This window comes from Danio rerio, chromosome 17 (assembly GCF_049306965.1).
Source record: "Danio rerio strain Tuebingen ecotype United States chromosome 17, GRCz12tu, whole genome shotgun sequence".
Lineage (NCBI taxonomy): Eukaryota > Metazoa > Chordata > Actinopteri > Cypriniformes > Danionidae > Danio > Danio rerio.
In genome coordinates, this window is record NC_133192.1 from 20,343,827 (window position 1) to 20,370,825 (window position 26,999).

General features: G+C 36.5%; 1 long non-coding RNA gene across 1 annotated transcript in view; it reads left to right on the plus strand.

Annotated features, from left to right (window-relative positions):
• Positions 1-26,999, plus strand: part of LOC141378549 (uncharacterized) — a 239,550-nt gene that overhangs the window by 170,962 nt on the left and 41,589 nt on the right. Inside the window, exon 5 of the long non-coding RNA XR_012393325.1 lies at positions 10,598-10,706. This is a non-coding gene — a long non-coding RNA (uncharacterized lncRNA). The remainder of the gene's footprint in view (positions 1-10,597; positions 10,707-26,999) is intronic.

The following is a 26,999-nucleotide window of genomic DNA, read 5'->3' on the forward strand; positions in this document are numbered from 1 at the left end:
AAAGTCTTGGTGATTCTCTTGTCTCTGCCGTGCAAACTTTCGTCTCATTTTTTATGTTGGAGTCATGAACACTTATTGTAACTGATGCAAGTGAGGCCTACAGTTTTTTTGGGTGTTGTGGGTTTTTTGTGAGCTCTTTTGTGTTTTGTTGTCATGGCACTTTTGGGGTAATTTCGTTCGATTAGCCATTCCTGGTAAGGGCCTCCACTATTCTGTAGGGAAGACTGACGTGAAATGTTTCGAAGCACAAGTGTTTCGAAACACTGCAACAAAGATTGATCTGAAGCACCCATGTCATTTGACTAAGGTGATTCGAAACATCCAGGTCACGTCACTAAACTGTTTCTCAAAACACCAGATCACTTGACTAAAGTGATTCAAAGCATCTGTCATTTCAAAGCATTTTGACACCTGATGAATTTGCGTTTGACTGATAGTGTTGGAAAATAACCTCTATCTCATTTATCCTATTGGAGTAACTGTGCTGCAAATTGCCCCAGTTTGAAACCCGACTTGTACAAATACTCTAAAATTAAGACTTGATGTATTTTAATAATGTTACTTTTTATAATCAAAACAAGACATATTTATTCACAAAGTGTTCATTCAGTTGTCAGAACAATGTTAAAAGAAAACATGCTACAAGAACAGAATTAAAAAACAAACATCTACTGTATAGGTGCATCACGCTGGATTCAAACTTATTGTCTCTGCATGCTAGTCTAGAACTCTCACTGCTTCACTAAACCATTGGAAGCCTCAACTCTATAACGTGGGGTTTAATACCTTAGTTTGTTTACCAGTTTCTTTGCTGAAGTCGTTCCAGAGCAATACATAAATTTTGCCGCTATAGATGGGTTTCGAAATTTTTCGAAGCTTTGACACATTTGCTTTGACACGAAGCCTCGCTTTGCCCACCACTATTATTCTGTGTCTTTGCCATTTGTGGATAATGTCTCTCACCTGTGGTTCACTGCAGTCCCAAATGTTTTGATTTTGCTATATTATTATTATTATTTTCCAGACTGCTAGATCTCAGATTGTTTTCTTTTCATTTGTATTTGAATTTATTGTGGATCACGGCATGATGTCTAGCTTTTGAGGATATTTTGGTCTACTTCACTTAGTCAGGCAGGTCCAATTTAAGTGATTACTTGATTGTGAACAGGTGTAGAAGTAATAAGGCCTGGGTGTGGCTCTAGAAATTGAATTCCGGTTGGATAAACTAGAGTTAAGTTATGCTAATTTTATCTTGAAGCCTTGACCACACAGGGCTATGTAGTTTTCAATTTTGTTTTTCCTTAATAATAAAAACTTCATTTTAAAACCGCATGATGTGTTTAATTGTGTTATCTTTAAATAATATTTAAATTTGTTTGACGATCAGAAATATAACTGTGTGACAAACATCAAGAAACAAGAATCAGTAAGGGACAAACACTTTTTTTTCACATTACATCACACCACAAAAACATAAAGGTACATTTTTTGCAATCAAAAAATATGTAGCATCTGAAAGCTCAACAAATAAGCTTTTCATTGACATGGATTTGTTAGAACAGAAAAATAATTGGCTAATATACATTTAAAAATCTGGAAGCTGAGGGTTAAAAAAATCTAAATCTAAATATTGAGAGAATTGTCTTTTAACGTTATGCTAATTAAGTTTTAGGTTTTGGTAGGACATTTATTAAAAAAAAAGTCTTTACATATTATAATAATGATTTTTGTCATGAAATAAAAATCTTTAATATGGCCTCATACAATGTATTTTTGGCTATACCACAAATATACCCATGCAAATTCAAATTGGTTTTGTCGTCCAGGTTAACATTGTACAATAAATATTTGCATTACACCATAGTTTAATTTAATAGGCAGTCTATTCAAGCTTATTTTAAATAAACATTTAAAAAGGTTGCAGTCCTTGTCTTGCTCTTCATAAATATTTCTCACAGTTCTTCAATCTTTTACACCTCTGCATTGAGAAATAGGGACACAATTATGATATGTGAGTTTATATCGTGATTTTGAGTATTCTTGCAGTTCTGACTTTTGTTTTTCTTGTGGCACAAAACTTTTATTTTTCTTTGAACATAACACAAGTATTCAGACTACATTTATGATAATTCTATGACACTTTTATGGTGATTTTGCCCCTTTTTTGAACCTTAAAAGCCTCAATTACCATCCACTGTAATTACATTGAAAAACAAGAATATTATTCAGAAATGTTCCCTTTGTGTTCCCCAAAAGCAAGCCATAAGTGTCTGGAACAACATGAGGGTGTGTAAATGATGACAGAATTTTCATTTTTTGGAGGAATAATCCTTTTAAGCTTTCCTCTGATGTACCTGAGAGTGTTTTGTGCTCTTGTAAGATGCTCTCCACAGGTTTTCCCCACAGGTCTTTGCCTCCAAGTTATTGAATCGATGTGAACAATATCTTGACTTTGCAGCGATGACACAGAATGGCTTTTGAGGAAAGATGAGAACAATGATATATTGATGCATGTTCGTGCGTGTGGTGGTGTGCGAGGTGAGACAAGAGTGGCCAAGTTGGAAGAAAATTGATGAGTCCAGTCACATTTTCTAGGAACTATAGAAACCACAGCCCCAGTCATCAGAAAGATTTCTTTTTTTTTAAAGGTTTTGTTCTATGAATCACAGCAGACAAATTACAAAGGCCTGTAACTGCATTTTAGTTGCCTCTGAACAACTAAAGCCATTTATATGAAAGGCTCGAGATGTCTTTTTAAAAGTTTTACTACTTTTAACCTGACAAGGCTGCCAGAGGAAGTTAAAAAGGGATTTACTGTATGTTGACTTCAGCCCGGTGGTAGGTTTGTGTTCTATTTAATAAAATCATCAATCAATATATTCACAACTTTTTGTATCTTTTTGTAATCTCTGTTTAATGGGTTACAAATCTGCTACAGTTACATACAATTTCCTTCTTTTGAATAATATTAGGTTTTGTGCTTAATTTTCATTAAAAAGCATGCTGGTAATTATTTAATGACTGTAAGACAGCTTATGTCGTTAAATACAAATAAAAAATGTTACTGTCACAGTTCTGGCTTTTTCTTGCTATTCTTAATTGCAAAATTTTAAAATATTAGTCACTTACATCTCATAATTTAGAGTTTGTATCTTGCAATTGCTTTTTCTGCTGAATTTTGAGATGTAAACTCACAATTGTAAGATATGAGCCCTTTTATCTTGCTTTTTTATTGTTAAAAAAATCCCAAATGTTTGTTTAAATGGAGTGTTTTCACTTGTCTTATGATTCTGTTTATTGTTCACATCTTTGTTTATCTCACAATTCTGAATTTACAACTAACAATTCTGACTTTCTTGCAATTTTAATGGAGAGGATTAACTAAGAATTGTGATATGGATCTCACAAATCTAAGTATTTTGCTCAGTATCGTGATTTAAGATTAGCTTAGAGTTTATATCTTGCATTTCTTAGCATCATGCGGTATAAGTTCATAAATTCCAATATAGAGTTTTTTTTTTTTTAAATGTGAGACATTGCTATTACACACACTCACTGGTCACTTTATTAGGGACACCTTTCCAACTGCTTGTTTACACAAATTTAGGGGGGAATGCTGTACTTGTTTATGTGAATCATGAGGACACATTTCTATAATGACAAATAACAATAGACAACCTGTGTTTCTGTGTCTGTATATGTCCCTATGTACAGTATGTATGTGTATGCGTGTACAGTGTGTATAGAAATGAAATGTAAATATAGTATATAAATAGCAGTATTCATGAAGAGCCTCTAAATCTGCCATTTTGGGATGTTGTCCAGCCCCTGAAGGAGGGTTTGATGAAGTTATTGGCCGTCGGCTGGCAGAGGGTCACTTCTCCGCTGTTGTCTAATGTGTTGGTCACATTCTCATGAGATCGCTGAAGGTCAAGGCAGTCGACACAGCGGAGCAGCTAACTCTGTGGTATCTGGATGCACTCAATGTGCCTGAAGCATGCCGGCAGCTTTTTCCCTTGCTTCAGGTTACATTTAAGGCATAATAGAAGGCATTATGGAAAAACAGGTCCATTTTCCCATTGTGGCTTATAGGCTTTGAATTTATATATGTGCCATTATCCATTAGCATCATTCGTATGCATTGGATATTTGTAATTGCAAATTTTCAGTTCAATTTAACCCTCTTAATGATGTCAGACTATGAATTATGATTACATAAAAACTTCATGAATCACCACTTAAAGGAAATGTATTGTTTGTGGTACATTATGAAGCAAATCATTAGGCAGCAAGAGAAAGGAATTAAGTTAACAGACGCAGGAAATATTACCGTCGGGTTAATGATCTGTTTGCAAAGCAGGAATCGGAAAGTTGCTAATGCAGTTTGTTTTATAAAAGTGCCACGAAAATGAAATATGCATTCATTATCTGAATACTTCAATCTGTTTCACTAAAATAGTTCACTCCAAATTTGCAGTCGAAATTGAAAGCATGAGCAGCGTAGAAGAACAAAAATCCTTTGTAAGTGTTAAGATAAAACCCATAAATGCAGCTTACTCTAAATGTCAGAAATGAGGTAATGTATGCCTACTTCAACTGCCCACTGTTTTTATTGTTTAAGCTAATTCATTATTGTACCTCAGTTTGTTTACTGCCAGCCTAATGCATTTATGTCCCATTTTTTTGCCATTTGTTTAAGATTTATACAACTTAATCACAGCTAATTGTTAAAAAATGTATTCGTCCATACGTAAATTGCTCTCCACCCTTAGAGAGATGCACACAGTTGCTTGTTTCCAACCGCATTTAATAATTCAGTAGCAACAAGCATCCAGAGTGCTGCTTTTACTGCAGATGCTGTCAAATAATTAACCATTTTCACTGGTGTAGCATGTAAAACAGCAACCTAAAAGTGCACAGTTTGTAGATTCTCAGGCTAACATTTGAATAAATTCAGTAGGGAGATGAAATGAGGCAGACTATTTTGACATCAATCTGTGATCTGTATTTAAGGGAGGAGTATGAAACAACAGCAACATTAATCAAGCCGCCCATCCAGATGTTCTCAAGGTCAGGCCGATGCTCACAAAAGGCTACACACTGGCACCGCGCTGAGGGAAACGCGGCATAATATTACCGTTTTAGTAAAATGCTAGTATTCAGAACGGGATCAGTAGCTGGAATTGATTTACAATGTGTGAGACAATATCTCTCTCTTGTAAGAGAAGAATTATAGATGTGCAGTAAACTAGAAGATGTTTTTTTTTACTGGCTGTTGTCAGGCAGATAAGAGAAAAAGCTTTCTAACCAACAAAACCCTAATGACTGGTGGAATGTGAATGTGCAAGCCATTTAAACTAATTACTTTCATTCATTCATTCATTTTCTTTTCGGCTTAGTCCCTTTATTAATCCGGGGTCGCCACAGCGGAATGAACCGCCAACTTATCCAGCACGTTTTTACGCAGCAGATGCCCTTCCAGCCGCAACCCATCTCTGGGAAACATCCACACTCACATTCACTTTCAAACTCATATACTACGGACAATTTAACCTACCCAATTCACCTGTACCGCATGTCTTTGGTCTGTGAGGGAAACGAACGCAGGGAAAACATGCAAAATCCACACAGAAATGCCAACTGAGCCGAGGCTCGACCCAGCGACCTTCTTGCTGTGAGGCCAGTAATTAATTTTTAAGGAAAATTACGTTTTTGACACAATATAATAACCAATGTATTATTACATGCATTCTAGTTTGTTTAGTTGATTTATTTATTTATTTACAGTATCAGTAATATATTCTGACACTAGAAGCACCGCCTGTTGATCCTACCTTTTGGCTTTGCAGATTCTATACTTTAAATATGTTTTAAATATTTAGGAACATTTATTAAATGTAGAGTGTATATTTTAAAAAAGAAATACTTAGATTTTTATCTTATTAGGAGGTTACAACAGTTTGGTCAAAATATTCTGGAGAGGGTATTTAAGAATTTGGTTGAAAGCCTTGTGAGTTTTAACATGATTGCATGGACTGTTGTATGGTAGCCGAGAAACCATTTAAGAAATGATCTTCATCGGTTTGACAGCACAGCAAATTCTCACAACACAAAAACGTTGCATTTGGTCTCAACACAAACAACTAAAGAAACGTGCTGCATTTGGTCACGACGCAACTTCAACGCATTTCTTCAGTTGTCATTACTTCATTACTTCAACTTAAGTGGAGTAAGTTCACAGTACCCAAAAAGATTAGTTTTTTTTAACTCAAAGGGTTTGTAGCAATCGGTTTCCTCAAACAGTTTGAGTTGGCTTAACTCATTGGGTTTACAGTACTCTGTTGGTTTAAGTTCTCTTCATTTATTGGGTTTTACTGTGCTCAAATTGCTTCATTTACTCAAATGGATTAAGTTCACAGTACTCATTAGGATTAGTTTTGGTTTGATGCAATTGGTTTCCTACTATAAATATCCTGCCCAAACTTCATTCCATATCCACGTTTTTGGAACCACCCCATCCTTCCCTTTTCCCTCCTCCTCTTTCCATGATCGGGCAACACAGTGGCTCAGTGGTTAGCGCTGCTGCCTCGCATGCACATAAATAAAACATAATAACAGTCACAAGCAATTAACACATTCACATTGAATCAATCAGCATCACCATATTAGCCAAAGTACAAACAGGTCCACCTGAGAAACACCTGATCTCGTATCCCTTGTTGGAATATCTCACCAATTCCATGCGTGTTCAATAAGAAAAGGTCTGGAGAGGCTTTTCTTCAATGCCAAAAATATTAGTAATTTATTAGATACAAATGAATAATTCAATGACAGAGCTCTGGGTTACGTTACCCCAATGCAGTAGTAATTACATTCAAGAGGTTCGCAACTAACATACATTTCCTGACTCCAGCATATATACACAACTGATATTAACAGGTGGAGTTTTGGTGTAACGTCATTTGTCAGTCATTGTTTAGTCCTCCATTGGCCGCACCCCAAACATACTTCCTCTTTTCTACGAATTCTCTGCACAACAAAAAAAGCATACAACTTTCTATGTTCTGTGTTCAGTTTTAACACCTCTCTTCAGACAGGAAGTTTCTGCAGAGCTGAATTTAATTTTGGACCCGCATCTATCTACTTCTGCAAAAATGCTAATTACACAGCACTCACACACAACCGTAGAAGTTCAGTTAATATATGACCCTTACATGACCAATACAAATAATTGTTTGATTAAAAGAAAAAGAGACAAAAATAATAAAAAAATTATTCCTATTTTCCAACACCCTCCTAATGCTCATTGACCAGGCGGGAACCTTGGGTTCATCTATCTCCGAGCTTAGGTTTCTCTCCCTTGAAAAATATGAAGCAAAGATTCCATTTCAAATAAAAGTGCGTTATTTGTCAAACAGGTCCACAACCTCTCATTAATTATATTTTTATTATATTTTATATAATTAATAAAGTAATTAATTCATTCATTTTCGGCTTAGTCCTTTTATTAATCTGGGGTCGCCACAGCGGAATGAACTGCAAGTTTATCTTATCCAGCAGCAGATGCCCTTCTAGGCGCAACCCAACACTGGGAAACCAATACACACTCAATTGCACGCATACATACACTATGGACAATTTGTCCTACCCAATTCACCTGTACCACACCACGTCTTTCGACTGTGGGGGAAACCGGAGCACCCGGAGGAAATCCATGCAAACATGAGGAGAACATGCAAACTTCACACAGAAATGCCAACTGACCCTGCCGAAGATCGAACTAGCGATTTTCTTGCTGTGAGTTGACAGCACTGGCCACTGCGCCACCGCGTCACCAAATTATATTAATTTATTCCATTAATTCTACTTCGTTAACTTTAAATTACACATCGTCATGCATCTGCTTCTTCAATTTCCTCAAGTAGCAAATGTGATGTACAATATTTAAGCGTAGCATAAATATTGTACTAGTAATCTCAAAGGACAAAGGTTGCTTTCAAGATGCTTGTTTTCGCATGTAACAAAGAAATAAATCATGAATAAGGCTGGCAAACTCTAATAACAGACATCACTTGAGGGGACACACAACCGGTGAGCCTTTGCAATGTGCAGGAAACATTTGTCATGCATGATTTTTGTTCCTATACTCCGTTCTTCTGAAATTGTATCTTCACAGGGCATTGAAACGCAGGATGAGATCTCTTCACAGGATTATACAACCTTATCTCCCTAATCAGCTGAAAACAGTTGAGGATGGTTTGATCTATGAAAGAATCATCTGAGCGAGCAGCCGGTTTTCAAGTAGTTGTGATCACCTTATAATCCTTTTATATGAATTTAGTACAGCTTGGAAGGATTTAACGACTGCATTCGTTGCCGCTGGCTGTCAATGTGTCATGTGAGATGTACAGTGGAGTGGCAAATCCATGTAAATGGGTGTGATTGTTCAGAAATCATCCAAGAAAAAAAAAATACATCTGTAAACATTTTCTTTAAAAGAAAGTGTGAAATACATCTGAGCCCTCTGTCTCATGGTACTGTAGAATAAGCAGTCCTCAGTTTGATATGTGACCTGTCATATTAGCTCTGGGAGCCAAGTATGGACTCATTAATCAGGTCAAAAGCTCCTACTATATCACTTTCAAACCAAGGCTCCGGCTACTGCTAAAACAAAGCATCTTTCAATAGAGTTTTTTGTTTATTTATTTATTTCTTAATGTAAAAATTTTTGGGTTTGTATAAAAAAGCATTTTTTTTAAGTCCAATGACTTTACACTCACCGGCCACTTTATTAGGTACACCTGTTCAACTGCATGTTATCGCAAATTTCTAATCAGCCAAACACACTGCAGCAACTCAATGCATGTAGACATGGTCAAGACAATCTGCTGCAGGTCAAATCGAGCATTAGAATGGGGAAGAAAGGTGACAGACAGGCTGGTCTTGTATTTCAGAGTATTTCAGAAAACAAATGCTTTCTAGTATCTGACTTGTCCCACCCCCTTAAAGACGCTTCCCATTTGCTTTTTATTTGATCTTAACTACTCTCACTGGCAGATATGTGATATAAACCAAATGCTATTACTTTACAGGACAATTAGGTGTCAGTTGAGGTAAGGGATTCGGTGAGTCGTATTGGTTGGTTAAAGGGCTGGCTTGTTTTGGTTAGTGACAGGATTAATATTATGGCTAATTGCTATCTGATCAAGGTTAATGATTCGTTTAGGTATTTGGGTGGGTTTAAAAAAGTAGTGTATTATTATTATACATCCCACCCCTCTCAACATGTCAGCCATCTGATTTTATTAAAAAATGAACACATGACAGGCTGTATTTAATGGAAATGTTCAACATGACAGCAATTTCATTTGTGTGTGTGTGCGTGTTTGGGGATTGGTTGCATGTTTGTTCGTGCATGTAGAACTCCATGGTGTTGTTGAATGGTTAAACATGATTGGCTGATGAACATTAAGGTAACTTTCAGATAAATGCACACCTTAAGTTGTTCCAGGCTGGTTTTGAGCACAGTACAGTTCTATTTTATTACACTAAATTATTTTGGTCATTATTTCACAGCCGACTACAGTAAAAAAACTGCAAAACAGAAGGTTTTGGATGAGATCTGTAAGAAGCTAGACCTATACACAAAAAACAGTTGAAGACAAAAATCTGACAAATGTCTGAAATACAAAATACTAAATCTGAGCTGTAACTTTAGCGGTGGGAACCATAATAATTATGATGATAATAATAATAATAATAATAATAATAATAATGATAATGATAATAATAATAATAATAATAATAATAATAATAATAATAATAATAATAATAATAATAAACTGATTACATATATACTTTTTCATTTTGTTCTTATTTCACAATTAATTTAACATTCTTTGAAATTAATTATGACATTTATTAGACATTGACTTAAACTACTACTACTGATTTCCAGCATACTGGTCATCATTCAAAATTGGATTTTTAAACTGAAACTACTGTATTAAATAACTGAATAATACATTTAATTAGTTTGGCATTACAAACACAGCAAAAGTCTGTATATTAAACAATATAGCAATTATCTTTTATGAATGGAGCAGAATTGATTCAGCCATATGAATGTAATTAGGGAACATTGCATGACTTCTCTTCATGTGGTGTGGTTCATATTTAATTATTTATTAAGCTGAAGCAATGATGTGTTTGAGTAATCATGAGGGCTCTTTGCCACAAATATTGATGAATGATGTGATGTGATGTGATTAATTTGTTGTGATTGATTGCCTATTATTATAGCTTTTGCATAAACATTTTGCTCTTTTGATTTAGCTGAATGTATCAAACAAACATATATTCATTATTGGAGTATACTAAAAGCTGACCATTAGTAGGGTTGCATATGTACCTTTCTTCTTGGAAGTGAGGGTATATTACTAAAAGAATCAAACAAGACAATAGCAAATCCAATCTAGATGCACTTGCCCCTCATGACAATACTCAATTTGTTTAGTGTCCTCATGCAGGTACGTTGATTTGATGTAGAGTTGAAAGCTCAGGAGTCAAGAGAACCTCCTTGTTTGTTTCCATGTAGTGCATAAAGTAAAGTCATCCATCACCCCCTCTGACAGAGGACGAAATGGGGTCCATGTCGCCAAGATCCCCTGGAGTATCTCTGCTGCCCCTTTGCGCCAATGCAACAGGTAAGAGAATGATAACAACTGTCTCTTTGTCTGTCAATTCCAATGGAAATGCCTTGGTGATTTAGATCATACTTTTAAGAGCTCCTGTTATTTTTTGATATACTTTCAGTTCAGTTCTTTTAGTACATAATGTTGTTTGACCATGAAAAAATCTGCAAAGTTACACAGCTGGAATTCTACACCAGAAGGGAGATTTTTCTTTATCACTAAGCACTGTTTCTGAACTTTTTTTTTTTTTGGTAATCCTTAGTTTCCTTCTGGGATGGTACGTGTCACAGTATCCTGAATTTAATTGCTGCCCCAAGGCATGCTCAAGGGGATGAGGCCTAGTTGAGTTGCATTAGTACTACAGTATGTTGTCCGAAGCATGGTTCACTGATCTAACACTATCAAACATGCCATTACTAACCCTGCTGTTTACATTCACAGATAGAAATTATATAATGCAAACCAGTGCAACTTTAAAACTCACCATACATGTTGTTTTGTTGTCTTTTGTGCACTCATGACAGGAGTTTAAACTGAAAAGACTTAAACCTAGGCTCATTCTGATTATGTACCCCTATATTCATTTCTGGAGAAAGCAAAATACATCCCAGGAGCTACTTTGTTTACAGTTTTGTTTTCGTGAATCCAGCAGAGGCTGCAGTGTATGCTTTTTCAGATGTTAAATTTCTCTCACGAGTGCCATTTTGCGCCTTCTGTTCTTACATAAATCCACTAGAGTCCGATGTCTACTGACTGACTGACCAATCGACTAACCTACCCTCCCCCTTCCCTAAACCCAACCATTAGTGTTTAAAAAACACAGATTGACTCACCTATCCCCTTCCCTAAACCCAACCACAGTGTTTTAAAAAGCAATCCAGAAAAAAGAAAAGCCCCCTGATTTTTACCAAGTTTTCAGATTTTACCACATTCTCTCCCTGTTATTTACTTCTTTATTTTATTTGTTAGCTTTTTTTTTTTTTTGTCTTACCTGCTTTCTGGAACTGTTTTGCACTGGACTTGAACCCCGTCATCGCAGTCAACTCCTCTCTGCGTCTCAAGTCCGCCAACGTACATGTCGAGCTACCAGACAAACTGGCAATAGTGGAAAAGCCGGTCATATGGAGCTAAGCCAGAAAAGGAATGGCATCATACCGCCCCGTAGTGTACATTTTAAAGATGAAATGCCGCCATACGTAGCTCTGGCTACATAATTCCCTATCTTCAGAAATGTACATAGGGCCACGTTTTCAGATCAAACCTATGTTGAAAAAAATAGATGTACATGATTTGTTGGTTGCTGTACAACAGTGTTTCTCAAACATTTTTCACCAAGTACCACCTCAGAAAATATTGTCTTTCCATGTACCACCATAATGACTGGTATTGATATAAATAGTAGGCCTATTTAAGCGGTTACAGCTCTGCACAGTTCACAAACGTAACAGACTAATTATTATTATGAATATTTATTATTGTCAGCCATTTTAAACATAATAAATAGTTTGGACAATAACACACTTACAGGTAAAATAAAATATAAATAAAATGTCAACGTTTAAATTAAAATGTGATTTTAAAGGTTAATTTAAAATGGCAATGTTCTTAAAAAGTTAAAAGAAAACACCTGACTTAAATATAAAGTATTGTCATAAAGAAGCCTATTCATCAAAACTGCAAATGTTTCTTGGACCTCATAGATATAGGTTATACCATATGTGATAATATTCGTATATAACTCTGTTTGATAAATTTTGAAATATATGTTGTTTATGTATATATGTATATGTGACTTATTTGTATATCTTTGAAATATAAATGTTAACTTGTATTTTAAATAAATAAATTGGATTTGCATATTTAAATTAGAAATTAGATCTGCTTACTGCTCGTTAGAGTAGGCTATGTGTCAGAGAAGCAAGCGATTAAACTATATCTCTCAACATTGGGATATGAAAATATGAGATACGCTCCCAACAACCGTTACAAGTAAGGGGAGGAAAATAACCTCAAATGATTACATTCATAACAGACATTAGAAAAATGAAAATAAAATAAAAAGTTTAGCCTATTAAAAAAGCCAATTTCCTGATCACATTGTTGTTATCTAACATTTCAAAGGGATTGAAGTGTGTTCATTTTTTTACTTGAATTATTCAACGATTCCTCCGCGTACCCCTAGAAGGAAGCTTGCGTTGAGAACCACTGCTGTAGAAGTTACCGAATTTGTGAAGGCACTGCCTTGTTCTGGAAAGGGATTAGGAGCCCTCAATGCAACAAAGAATAATAAAATGAACTGAACTGAGCAGCAATTCATCAGATACCGAATTAAAAACAGTTGGATTTTGCTTTGCCCCAAAAGTGGTAATTTCCTTTATGATGCAATAAATGATAGGTGAGGTATTTTAATATGGATATTTACAGACAGATTCTGGGGACACCTGAGAGTCATATTACATCTTGTAAAGACGGTATAATAGGACCCCTTTTAGAGTTTTTATAGCGATAAAAAAAATTAAGACAGTTTGCTTTTTTATAGTCATGCATTCCTCTGCAGCTCTCTAGATGAATGTTATAATTGGCAGTTGAACTGTAACACACTTTATTATTCATATTTTGCCGTTGGTATCAGTAGAAGGCTGTTTGAAGGGGAAACGTATTCCTTTGGGAGTTCTCATGAACTGGGTAGGACGGCACAGGAGCAACTTGAAAATTGAATTTTTGTGTTGACCGTCTACTGTAGGACGGACATCAAATGTGCGATAATGAAACCCCTAGAAAGGGAAAAGCTGCTCTCCATTTAATAGGCCCATCCATCGGACTGCTCTTTTTTTTTTCCAGTGTGCCCATTAGGATGATGAAGAGAACACAGTAGAGCCGGTAAAAACAGCACTTGCATTTGAGCGTTGCCGTTTTATTTGCTCAAACACACTTTTAATGTTTTATAAACGCTGCTGTTTCTGCCTGAATGTGTTTCCTTTCATCTCTACTGAATCAAATATCGTGGTTGCTGTAATATGGTTCATCCACCTTTTTTTTTCTTTTTTATACAGTAGATGGTTTGCTTAAGATATTTTCCCGGTGTTCAGATATTCATAGGGAGGCTCCACTCAACACAAGGTCATCATTTCAACACTCATTACCTGTCATTTTTCTTGTGCACGTACCAGATTTCGCAGGTGTTTTCCACAGCCACATATATTCTTTAAATTAGTTCCTCTTTTTGACTTACTCATGTTAGCTGTACTGACTTTGTGGCACTTTTATTTTTCCAGGAAGGTTGTAAAGAGTGCGGCCATTATCCATAAAACTTGAGTGTATCAGGGTAAATTCCCCAGGACAGCTGCGGATGATGCTCGACTCCAAGTCGGAGCCGTCATTATAAATAATCTCAAAATTGCCCCGCACCTGTCACAGCTCACTGAATGCAAAACTTCCTAGAGGGATAATGATACCCTTGGAAACAGATAAATGTGCCATGCGTAATCACAGGCTCACGAGCGCTGTGAGGCTCACAAGTTTATTCTGGGAGGCAAAAGGGGAGGGAAAAAAAAGAAAAATGGAGGAAGGCCATGACAGAAGGCAGGTATGAAACCGAGATTCTTTCTTCGCCAGCACCGCCGAAGGCTGGAGTCTGAAGTCAGCGGTCAGACAGATGTGTGCCGTGCATTTAGAGTGCTAAAGATGCTGTAAAATGCATGAGAGGGGTAAAACATGGAGACTGAGTTTCCCCATTTGCTCAACATCACAGTTCAGTAACATCCCTGGTCAGTAGGCAGAGGTCAAACAGTTTGGGTCCTTAACCCTTTCATCATCTCAATGAGGGTGAGCATGAAAGATCCCTAGACTGCTTTAACAGTTTTATTCCTAGACCTGGCTTGGAAGAGCATGAGAAGAATTATGGCAGTTGGCCGACTTGATTCCCATTAATATTTAATTCCTCACTTTTATCTCATTCCCACATTGTGAGAGAGGTACTGTAGGGCTTTGGGTCCCGACTTTAGAAAGAAACTAGCATACCTTGCTAAGCCTTGAGCGAGATCAGAGTTGAAAGACCGGCGTGGAAATGGAGGAAGCGATCAATAATATCTTCAGGTAGTTGGTGACCCCGCTGAGGATTCTTTCATGCCTGTTTGATCTGCGGGTTATGCTTCTGCTATTCAGTTAAGGTCAGGACCTGGTTTAGTACAATCAGCAAAATGATGGCTTCTTTCGTGCATTGCTTAAAAAGTTATTGATTTTTGCAAGTAGCATCTTAGGTTGCTACCAAAACTTCTGCAGAAATAAACTAGCATTGGAATAAATGAGCATTAAATTGAACTACACTAATAAATGCTGAGTTATTTCAAAGTAATGGTCTAAATATAAGTAAAATAAAATTAATTAATACATTTCATTTGAAACCCAATGACAGGATGTGATATTACCCAAATGTTGGCTAAAAATCACAGAGCTTTTTGTTGTTGTTTGTAGTGTAGATTTTGATTTGATGGGGCATGATTTGTTTAGTTTCCTTACAGGCTTGTTTTTAGAGTTGTGTTCTTAGTTTTTAAATGTCTCTTTAATTTTGATGGTTTAATGCTCTCGGCAGACAATAATCCACCACACATTTTTACAAGTGATCTTACATTTTATATATTCTGGGTCACATTTAGTATTTGAAGATGTGTGTTATGCAACCTGTTGACATCAACCTTATTTGGCTTGTTTCTCTCTGGAAACAGATGGATTTGCATTAAAAAAAAACTGTCAACAACAGAAATGTTTTCTCTTCTGGTTTGATGTTGATAAGCATATTTGTTTTCTAGCATAACTCTGGATGATTATTTTTTTGTATTGTATTGTTTGCAGGTTCACACAACAGCAATGGAAAGTTTTTTTTTTTTTTACTTTTTAAAAAGTTTTGTTCTTAAAACTGTTTTTTATTTTTTTTTATTTTTATTTTTTTACAAAAAACAAAAATGCTATTGTAAAAATGCCCCATACATGTTCTCGGGCAGCATGGTGGCTCAGTGGTTAGCACTGTCACCTCACAACAAGAAGGTCGCTGGTTTGAGTTCTGACTGGGTAAGTTGGCTTTCCTTTTCTTTTTCAGTTTGCATGTTCTCCCCATATACACGTGGGTTTCCTCCGGGTGATGTAGTTTCTCCCACAGTCTAAAGACATGTACTATAAGGGAGTTGGGTAAACAAAATTGGCCATAGTGTATAAGTGAATGTGTCAATGCAAGAGTGTATAGGTGTTTCCCAGTACTGGGTTGTGGCTGGAAGGGCATCTGCTGCATAAATATATGCCAGAATATTGATCCGCTGTGGCAACCCCTGATAAATAAGGGACTAAGCCAAAGGAAAATGAATGAATGTTCTTGTCTCCACTATTGTTATTTTGATCATCAAGTACTTGTGCAAGGCTACAGACACATAATATGCATGTGCATAACAGTGTTCCCTGTTATGACATCACTGTTTCCAACTGTACTTTTATAAATGTCAGGCCTCTAATATGCAGTTGTTCTGTGAACGAGTGGGCAAAACACCTTTTAAAAAATATGCAGTAATAGTAAAGAATTCAATTCAATCTATGTTTATTTCTATAGCGCTTTTACAATCTAAATTGTGTCACAACAGCTTAAAACAGAAGTTCTAGTAAATTAAAACTACTTCAGTGGGCACAACCATTTCTCCTTTGGCCAAACTTCTTGTGCAGAGCTACAGTCAGAGCTGGACATCCATGGAGAAGCTGCAGGTGTGAGTAGGTCACTGGTGGGTCTTCAGGCTGGACCACAGTATCAATGCGGGGACTCATCTGTCATTGTCTTTCAGGAATCAGTCTCACTCCTCCATGACCACCACAGCATCAGTTCAGGGTACAGCCTGATCCAGGATTATGGATACCTTGGCATCATTTCTTCAGAGGTCTTGGATCGCATCAATGGCGCTGTATAATCTCTGGGGGCCTCGGGATGAGTATCCCCAGGTGGAAATAGAGAATAAAGAAAATATTCAGCGTAGCTGCTGTTCATATTGTATTTAAACGAGATGGAAGAATGAAGTGTTATAAATGAAAATAATAGTTATATAAATACACATAGAACAAACATAAAGCATGAGAGTTTCTAACACCATGTTTGACAGGAGGAGTGTGTTCTACAGATGGTTGTCAAGCCCACTCACCGGCGTGGAGCACACTCATGCAACACACCATTATGTGATGCATTGAATGTATGCTTTACTAAAAAGATAGGTCTTTAATTTAGTTTTGAACTAAGGGAGTGTGTCTGAGCCTCAGACAGTATCATGAAGGCTATTCCAATGTTTAGGAGCCATAAATGAGAAGGCTCGACCTCCTTTAGTAGAATTTTCTATTTTAGGTACTACCAGAAGCCCTGAGTTTTGAGATCTGAAAGAGCGGGTTGGATTTTAGTGAGACAGACGGTCAGTTCGATAAACAGGTACTAGATTACGTAAAGCCTTATAGGTAAGAAGCTATATTTTATAATCAATATGGATCTTAACCGGTAGACAGTGTAAGGAGGTAAACTTGGGGTGATATGGTCATAAATTGGGGTGATATGGTCATAAATTGGGGTGATATGGTGATGAAAAAAAATGTACTGTATGTTGCCTATGATTTGAAATAATCAGAAATTTGACAAGTCTGCTGCTCCAATAACATGACTAAAAAGCTAAAAATGTGTACACTCTGATCTGATCATCTAATCAATGAACAGCATATTGCAGCAATCCAGTGAAATAAAATACAATTTAATCTTAGTCCTGGTTTTATCTGACTATATTTTAGTCTCGTCTTTTATCATTAAGGATACTGCATGCTTGATAGTGACTATTAGTATCTAATGATATCTGTTATTCTGTCTTTGTCTCACATTAGTCTTGAAAAAAGGCTCGTCAACAAACATTTATCATTGCTACTTGTTGATAAACACTGAAATTATATAGTGTAAATGTCACAGTCTATCAGGAGAGAACTATAGGCCTTGTAGCACAATAACCTACTGTATAATGCAAGATGTACACCAAGAAACATGCCTTCACTACAGTACTGTATTATTGTTAAATATTTGTAGAATCATTGGGAAAAAAGCTGTTACTGACATCAACCTGACTTTACAATCAAAGTGCAGAGTCACCTGTGGTTTTTAACACATCATCAAAAACAGTTAATAACTGCCTTTACAAATTGATCCATGAATTCCACTTTTTGATACATTTACTCTGCAAGGACAGCAGTTATCAAAGAAGTAAGACTGAGAGGAGTTGATTTTCTCTGTGGAGTGTTTGCTTTTCACATACATTCAAAGGTTGTTTCTTCTTTTTTATGGTCTAAAAATCTTAAGTCTTTCAATCTTGAGACCTGCGAAGATCACCTTGAATTATTTATTTGCTCTTTTTAGATATTGGAGCAATACGTTATTTTTGAATGCCATAGTGTTTGGACAGCCTTGCCGAGTTTGCCAACATTTAAATCACGATTTGGGCCTTCGTCTAAACACATTCTAAGTGAATGATCTGATGACTGTGGAGGCCATTTGAGTACAATGAATTTGTGGTCATGTTCAAGAAACCAGTATGAGATGATTCACACTTTATGACATGGCATGTTATCCTGCTGGAAGTAGCCATGAGAAGATGGGTACACTTTGGTCACAAAGGGATGGACATCATCAGCAACGATATTCTGGTAGGCTGTGGCGTTGACACGATGCTCAATTGGTACTAATGGAGCCAAAGTGTGCCAAGAAAATATCCCCCACACCATTACACAACCACACTATTACACCAGCCTGAACCGTTGATACCTGGCAGGATAGATCCATGCTTTCATGTTGTTGATGCCAAATTCTGACCCTACCATCAGAATGTCGAAGCAGAAATTGAGACTCATCAGACCATGCAACGTTTTTCCAATCTTCTATTGTTTAATTTTGGAGAGCCTGTGCAAACTGTAGCCTTAGTTTTCTGTTCTTAGCTGACAGGAGTGGAACTCAGTGTGGTGTTCTGCTGCTGTAGCCCACCCGCCTTAAGGTTGGACTTGTTGTGCATTCAGATATGCTCTTCTGCATACCTCGGTTGTAACGAGTGGTTATTTAAGTTACGGTTGCCTTTCTATCTGCTCTGGCCATTCTCCTCTGACCTCTGGCATCAACAAAGCACTTGCGCCCACAGAACTGCCACTCACTGGATATTTTGTCTTTATCAAACCATTCTCTGTAACCCCTAGAAATGGTTGTGCATAAAAATCCCAGTAAATCAGCAGTTTCTGAAATACTCAGACCAGCCCATCTTGCACCAGCAACCATGCCATGTCACTTTAATCATCTTTCTTCCCCATTCTGATGCTCGGTTTAAACTGCAGCAGATCGTCTTGACCATGTGTACATGCCTAAATGCATTGAGTTGCTGCCATGTGATTGGCTAATTAGAAAATTGTGTTAACGAGCAGTTGGACAGGGGTACTTAATAAAGTCGTGAGTGAGTATACATGCAATTGCAAAGTTACTTGTAGTTGCAACTATATATTAATGTGAACTAAATACATACTCAAGAACAAGGAAGCTGGACCAAAAAAAAATCGATACTTTTGAGTGTTGTTAAACTCTTCACCTGTTTGAAATTCAGACACTTGAATCTTCACAAAACCCGTGACGCATCTTAAGAGGAGAGATTTAACATTGTGACCTAGATATTTTACCAAATCATCTACTTTTCAAGTCAGGTCACAGACGAGAGAGGAAAGTCCATCATGAGGGATTATGGCTGCATAATATATTCACAGATTACTATTCTGTCTCCAATGCTGAAGAGAAGCAGCGCATGGAAATTCTGCAAATGTTATGCCAGTAATGAGTGGAACATTTTTGTCAGGTCATCCCTTTACTCATTCAGCTCAGAGAGATAAATGGAAATGGTACTGAATAAAAGTAAAATCACACTCAGAGTTGATTAGGGAGCAAATTACTACATATCTTAATGGGACATTTTATCATTTAACATATAAAATGTGATCAATTATCTTAATGCTGTCAGAGACTACTGCTTAATAGGACACTTCTCTGACATTTATTTTTTACTTTTGTCTAAATGGACTTGCTGAATCCAAAAAAGAAAAAAAGAAAAAGTGTGCATTCAAAGGGCGAATGCTTGCTTGTCTATTAAATATAGTCATGGTTTTGCAGAACATGACTCCAAGTGGACAGCAAAGCCTTCAGAGAAAGCTTGTTCTTCAGCAGTTCATCTGTAGTGGGAAAGGCCAACACATCAAAATGGAAAACCTGACAATGGGTTTGTTTCCCAGCAGCAGGGTTCAATCTCCACCTTTCCTTCGGCGCTCAAAATAAAGCCCTTGAGCTGCTGTTCTTTGCTTTTGAGTTTCCTTTCTGTGCAAACATGACTGTGTGGGGAAAAAAATAAAACAGTAGAAGACTGAGAGTGCACTCAGACACGTAGCATTTCACACCTTCAAGGATTTAATTTCTATATCTCATCTGTTTTGAAGAGTATTTATTTGTCTCAGGCTTATGGTGTATGAATAAAGAAAATAACACTGGTTATTAGATTGTTATCTTAGCTAAGGGCAGTGTAAGGGAAAAGTTATAAGCTAAAAATGTAATTTAATTATAACTACATATGTGATGAAATTGACACAATGGCTGTATTCGAAATTGCCCCTATAGCCTGATTCACTGCTCCCTATATTAGTCCGCTTATGTAGTCCACTTTAAGAGCAAATAAAAGGAATGTGCTGGAAGGGATGCTGTTTTTTCCTTCATGTGCTTTGCTGGTTAATAAAAATAAAATTAATAAAAAACAATAATGTGTAAAGTATTTATTATAGTTATTTAACACTTAGCAAGTATTTAGATTTTCGTCATGTATGTAAACCTTAAGGCTGGTTGATACTTCTGCATTAAGCTATTGCTTTGTCCTACGGTGCATGCCTTGCATGTTGGCCTGCATTTATTTGTGCTGGTTTTACGTTCCTCTGTCTCGAGTTTCTTTGTAGGTGTTTTGTTTGTTTTTGACTTAAATGTACAAGCAGCTAAAACTCACTCATTCAGAGGTGGGAATCAGCAGACATGCAACAACTTCAATTATAACATAAACACAAAAAAGTTTCCAATTGGAGCTCCTTCTTGAGTCTCGACACTTGTAAACACTTGCTTTATTGGATTCTCGTGTCTCACAGCACCACCCACACTCATCACAACTACCAACCGACCAATTACAGAGCTTGCGCTATGCATCGTTGTGACGTGTAGTTACATTTTTTTAAAGGTGCGTGTCAGCGCGCTGTCAGCCATGGTGAGGCTGCGCCTTCAACCATACGTGTGCCCTTGATACAGACGTATAAATCAGCCTTTTAGTTTAATCAACCCAAGCTCATTATTATTTTGTACCCCTATATACACTTTTGGAGAGCGCCAAATAAGTCTCATGAGGTACAATTCTTTGCAGTTTTTGCCAGAGGCCGCCGCTTAGATCTCAAATTTTTCTCACAAGTGCCCTTCGTGCCTGCTCTTCTCTTGAAAATCCACAAGAGGCTGCTGTCAACTGACTGAATGACTGACTGACTGACCAATCCTCCCAACCACCCCTTTCCCTAAACCCAACTGATAGTGTTTTAAAAAGCACCGACTGACCAGTGCTCACCCAACTACCTAAACCCAACCGACAGTGTTTTCAAAAGCCTGATTTTTACCACATTTTTAGATTTTAACACCCCCCCTGATATTTACTCGTTTGTTTTATTTTTTGGCTTTGTTTTGTCTTACCTGCATTCTAAAACCTCATCACGGTCAACTCCAATCTGTGTCTCAAATCCTCCGATGTACGCGGCGAGCCACTAGACAAAATGATAACAGCAGCAAAGCAGTTCACACGGAGATAAGTACAAAAAGTCTCACAATATTAACAATTGCACACACTGATAGAATTCTGCTGTGGTCAACCATGGTAATTCGTCTGGTGTGCAAACTCTTATAATGCATCGTGGGTATTCTCGAGTGCGCATCTCTTGTACATTAGTTATTATGGTTCATTGTGGGATTTATTGAGTGCACTTAAGGTTTCAGATACCACTAAAATGGCTGCTCCCTAAAATAGCAATATAATGTATAGGTATTTATATAGAGCATTTATCGTGTATGGCTATACACCCAAATTGCTTCGCAATCCTTTCCACACCACCACCAGGGTACAGCATCCACTTGGATTCACTTGTGCGCTCACCACACACCAGCTATTGGGGGAGTGAAGAGACAGGGATAGAGCTAATTCGGTGGATGGGGATGGTTAGGAAACCATAATAGGTAAGGGCCTATAATTTGTTAATTTGACCAGGACACTATATATAGTGTCTATTTGAGGCTATAGGGGTGATTTTGGATAAAGCCACTGTGATTGTTTTTGATAAGAACAACTAAAATTCGCAGCGTTTACTTTTATAAAGTGTTATAGCTGAAGAAACCCTTTTGTGTTTGCATTTTCCCCTTGTCTTTCAAAACGTAAGTTGGAGGCACATTAAATTTGTTATGCTATTACAGTGATTAAGTTCAGTCTTGGCTAAATGCTTCATTTCACACTGGGGATTTTCTGAGCTTGCCTCAATTATGTTGCACATATATTAAGATGCTTAATATATGTGCCACAATTAAAGAGTTTTCATTAGATCAGACTGAATGATAATGGAGGTGCTAATTCAGTGTCATGAACGTTCTTAGGATTCAAAGGTTAGGTCTGGGACAATTTCTTAATCATCTCAAAATGTCAAGAGGCAAAGTCTGGGTGCAAATGCGGATCCTAACATTAGTATGCAGCTCTTCAAAACAGCAGCACCGTTCACTGTGAATTCAAGTCAAGTCAAGCCGCAGTTTAAGGAATCAAACTTTCTTTGAAACATTAAGCCCGTGGCAAGAGGGAAAAATGACAACAAAGAATAAATTATTCAAAATGATATTTGTCGTGGCCTAAATAAAGCACAGCAAAGTCAGACAAACTCATATGACAAAGGATGAAAGGATTTCTGTAGTCAATAAACAGGACAGTCTTCTGAGAAAAAAAAAAAAGTGTAGTGAAAACTGTAGTCGCTTTTACTCCGCACCAAAATGTCATTTTCACATCTGTTTTAAGAAGAGATTATATCCATGTAATTAATGTTTTCATTTGACTTTATTTTTACAGTACATGTCCATAAGTAAGAATCTGATAAATGACAGTATGTTCATATTTGACTTACAAGTTCATATTGATCTCACATAAATAAAATGTCAAACTGTATAGGCAGCATACTGTACATTTCAAAATATTGCAAAATGGCTGTTTATTAGTTTTTTTCACCTATTTAATCATGAATAAATATGTAAATATGTTCAAATATATTAGCTATAATGTTCATAAATGGCCATATGTAATACATTTGAACATGTATGTGCATATTAGTTATTCTGATGTTTGAAAAAAAATGTGAACAGACATTTTTGCAGTATTTTGAAATATGCTGCGTATGCCATATTTCAGATCATATTTGTAATTTGCATATATTTCCATGTTTCAGATTTCTATATGGGTGCACTTACATGAACTTACATTGTACTTACAGTATACTTACCTAAGAATGTACTGGTAAAATAGGTAACTACATGGGCAGTGTTGAGTAGGTTATTTCAAAGCATTCTGCTGAGTTTCTCTGTATTGCGTTTATGATGAACACTTTGCTATGCCATGAGGAAAAGAGTGAGGATTTATGAATAGCAATGCAAACTCAGGGGCCGATCAAACCTAATGCGATGTTCCATTGTTCCAAAAACGCCTGCTGACAAGAAAAAAAGAAGTGCAGTGCGCTTTTTATGTTGCTAGGCAATGGCTGAATCAGCTGCCTATTGTGCGCGAGTGTTGCTGTTGATATTGTTATAATTGTAACATTTAATAATGTTGTAATATTCAAGATTTGTGAAGTCATACAGCTCCAGATAACTCAAAACCATAGTCTGTCCTCCATCTTTTAAGGTTTAAAGACGAAAACCCCGCCTCTGCTTTCATTTGATTGGAGAATGAAAAAGACGTGACTGACATAAAGCGCTTCTTCCACTCAGAATTAACTTTTTTTTACTTGCAAAAGCACAGCACACAACGGTGAAAATGCGAGACCGAGCAGGCGGTTAAAATTCCAGGTTTGCATAAGCAGTGCACATAACGCGGTCGTTAGTAAATAATTTAAAAAGGTGCCTCTTTACACAAAAAGTGCATTTGTTGTGATTAGCTCCTCACTCTGGTAGATCTCATGGTGTATGTTGTACATATGGATTACACTGACAGTGTTCAGTTTTTAGTCGTTACGAACTGTTTACTGATTTATTGTAAAATGCTATACAGTAGGTACCAAATCAAGAAAGTCTGGTATTTTGGACGGAGCCTAAATGTGTAGTGCACTTAAAGGGATAGTTCACCCATAAATGAAAATTCTGTCATCACTTACTCACCCTTGACTTGTTCCAAACCATTTTTTTTTTTCATTTTATTCTGTTGACCACAAAAGAAGATATTTTAAAAATGTTGAAAACATGTAATTGTTGACTTCCATTTTTATTTGTTTTTCCTACTTGATGTCAATGGTTACAAGTTTCTAACTTTCTTCAAAATGTAAATCAAAGGTGAGTAAATGATTACAAAACTTTCATTTTTGGTGTGAACTATCACTATAACTGTCACTATCATGTTTCAAAAAAATGCTAATTAAAAAAAAAATAAAGTTAAAACAATTATCAAAATCCATGACATTCCTTATAACTAGGCCCACAGAACTAGGCACAGAATTCCGCAGATTTTACGCCCATCATTGATTCTGTTTATTTACTTTTGTAAATGTGTGTAAATTTATATTTATTCAGTTTTTAGATTGCTTACAGTGCTATTATACTGTACCATTAGACTAAAATAAAAAAAAAAATCATTTATTTATTCATTTATTTACAATAGTTTGTAAAGTCATATTTAAGTAGAGATATTATTTAAGAGACTTGCTTTGTTTACCAAATAAAATGGATCTAATTGGATTTGCATTGTAAACATTAAATAAAAGTAAAAAATGTATTACTTTTTAGTTCAATTATAAAGTTTTTAGTTATGAAGATACTCACTAAATAATTCCACATAAATTAGCAGATTTTTAACACAATTCTGTGCAGAAATAGCAAAAAATGTCTGCAGATTCCGTCTGGCCATGATCATAACCCATTTAATTGAAAATAATTTTTTTAAAGATTAAACTCTATGATTCCCTTGTTTTCTGCTTTGCAGTAATGATAGCTTTAAAAGTGGTACAGAGTGACATTTTAATGGTGTATAATTTCTTCATAAGGGTGCGTTGGATAAAACGAGAATAGTGTGTTTGTTGAAGACAACAGGCAAATGAGTCACAGAATTTGCCAAAAGCCCATTATTTTTTGAGTATCTGCATCACTCTGTTGTGTAGAGTCCATATGGATTATTGTTCATAGCTCAAACTCCAGGGACATTTGTATGTGACTTTAATTAAGAATTCCAAGCATGTTACATAATCCATCGGCCCAGAGGTGAGGTGAAGAATAAGTCACTGCCTTCAAGATTGTTTCTATTAATAATTAATTAACCATGAATCTATGATCTTGTGTCCTCTTGTTGAGGTTATGAAACATTGTCATTACTGTACAGTGCTCTCTTTCGGGTTTTGTGCATTTTTGCTTTAAAATGTCTAAAATATGAAAACTTAAATGTTAACATCGTGCAGTGACAAATGTTACTGTATATGTCTGAAATGTAAAACAAGAAACAATAAAACAATGTGTTGCAACATACTGGACATTTTCAACTTTTTGAAATTAAATAGTAAATTAATAACGTGATTTATGTTTTCCATAATTAAATACAAAAGGAAAAAAATAAACTTTTTGCATTTTAAACATAATCTTTAACACATCCTCTGTAAACTGTAAAATGCAAATATTACTATATATGTAAAGGTATGGGTCCGACAACAGAGTTGAGGATCCACTTGCAGTTTTTTTAGAGAGTAAATAGACAGGCAATGGTCAACCAGGTAGACTTGTAGCATGAAAGTAATTCAAAGAATGTAGTCAGAAACAGGGGAATGGTCAGGACAGGTGGCAAAACAATATTAAGTTTAAAAGCAATAGGTCAAAACACAGCAAGACTAGACAAGGGAATCACTTTGTAATGTTAACAGAAAAACAAGACTCAGCAATGTGTGTGAGAATTTGAGCTGTATATATAGTCCGTGTAATCTTTTTGGTATATGTCAGTGGTCTTTTTTAGTACCGCGGACCGGTCAACGCTTGACAATTTTACTGTGGACCGGGGGTTGCGGGTTGGTGTTTTGTGATTGCTATGCGGCCATTCCATCAACCGTTTTCTCAAAGGAAGACAAGCTGACAAAACATTGCCTCACTCTGATAAGTTTTATTTATGGAAAAATGTACAAAGCACTGCAGTGTATGGGTGTTCTATGTTTGTCTGAGATAATTAGTCTTACCGAAGCTGATCAGTCAACTCTTGCCATGTGACTCGTGGTGCGCTGCAGCGCTCGCAACATTTAATTAACAAGGTGCATCTGGTCTGGAAGATGCAAACGAGTCACTCTCCCCATGTGCGCAAGCCGCACACCTTCATTGGAAACAGCAAATTTGTGCGAACCCTAGAAAAGATGCGATAAACGCCCCCTTAAAGGTCGCTGTCATGTGAGAACTCCATCAGTTGATCTCCATCAGTTGATCTTTTTGCACAGATATGCTGGGTTCAACTGGGGATGTATTGCTTGTCAGTTTCCGGGTCCTTCACTGGGCATTTTCCCCTTTGCAAAGAACCACTCCAAAGAAGTCTGTTTTTTACTCATTTTGCTGCTTGTGGGTTAATCTTGTTCGCTCAAGTGACCGAGATGTCATCTTTCAAAAAAAGTATTTTCAAATTAGAAAATCATTCAGCCTCATTCAGCCTCGATCCACGGCCCGGTGGTTGAGGACCTATATATATATATATATATATATAGTCTTATTGAGCTACAGCTGTGTTTAAGTAATCAAGGGTGATCCAGAGCTGGTGTGTGTGTCAGTGTCCAGATGATTGTCAGCTGTAGCAGGAGTAATGAGTCCATTGACTTCTGGTAGTTGTAGTTTGGTGGCATAAAGAAGTGATCTCCAGCCGAGGTAACAGCTTTTTGGCAATCACAACAATATGTATCTCAATAATAGAATGCAGTTATTCTCAATCTCAATTTTTTTTCAGATTGATAACA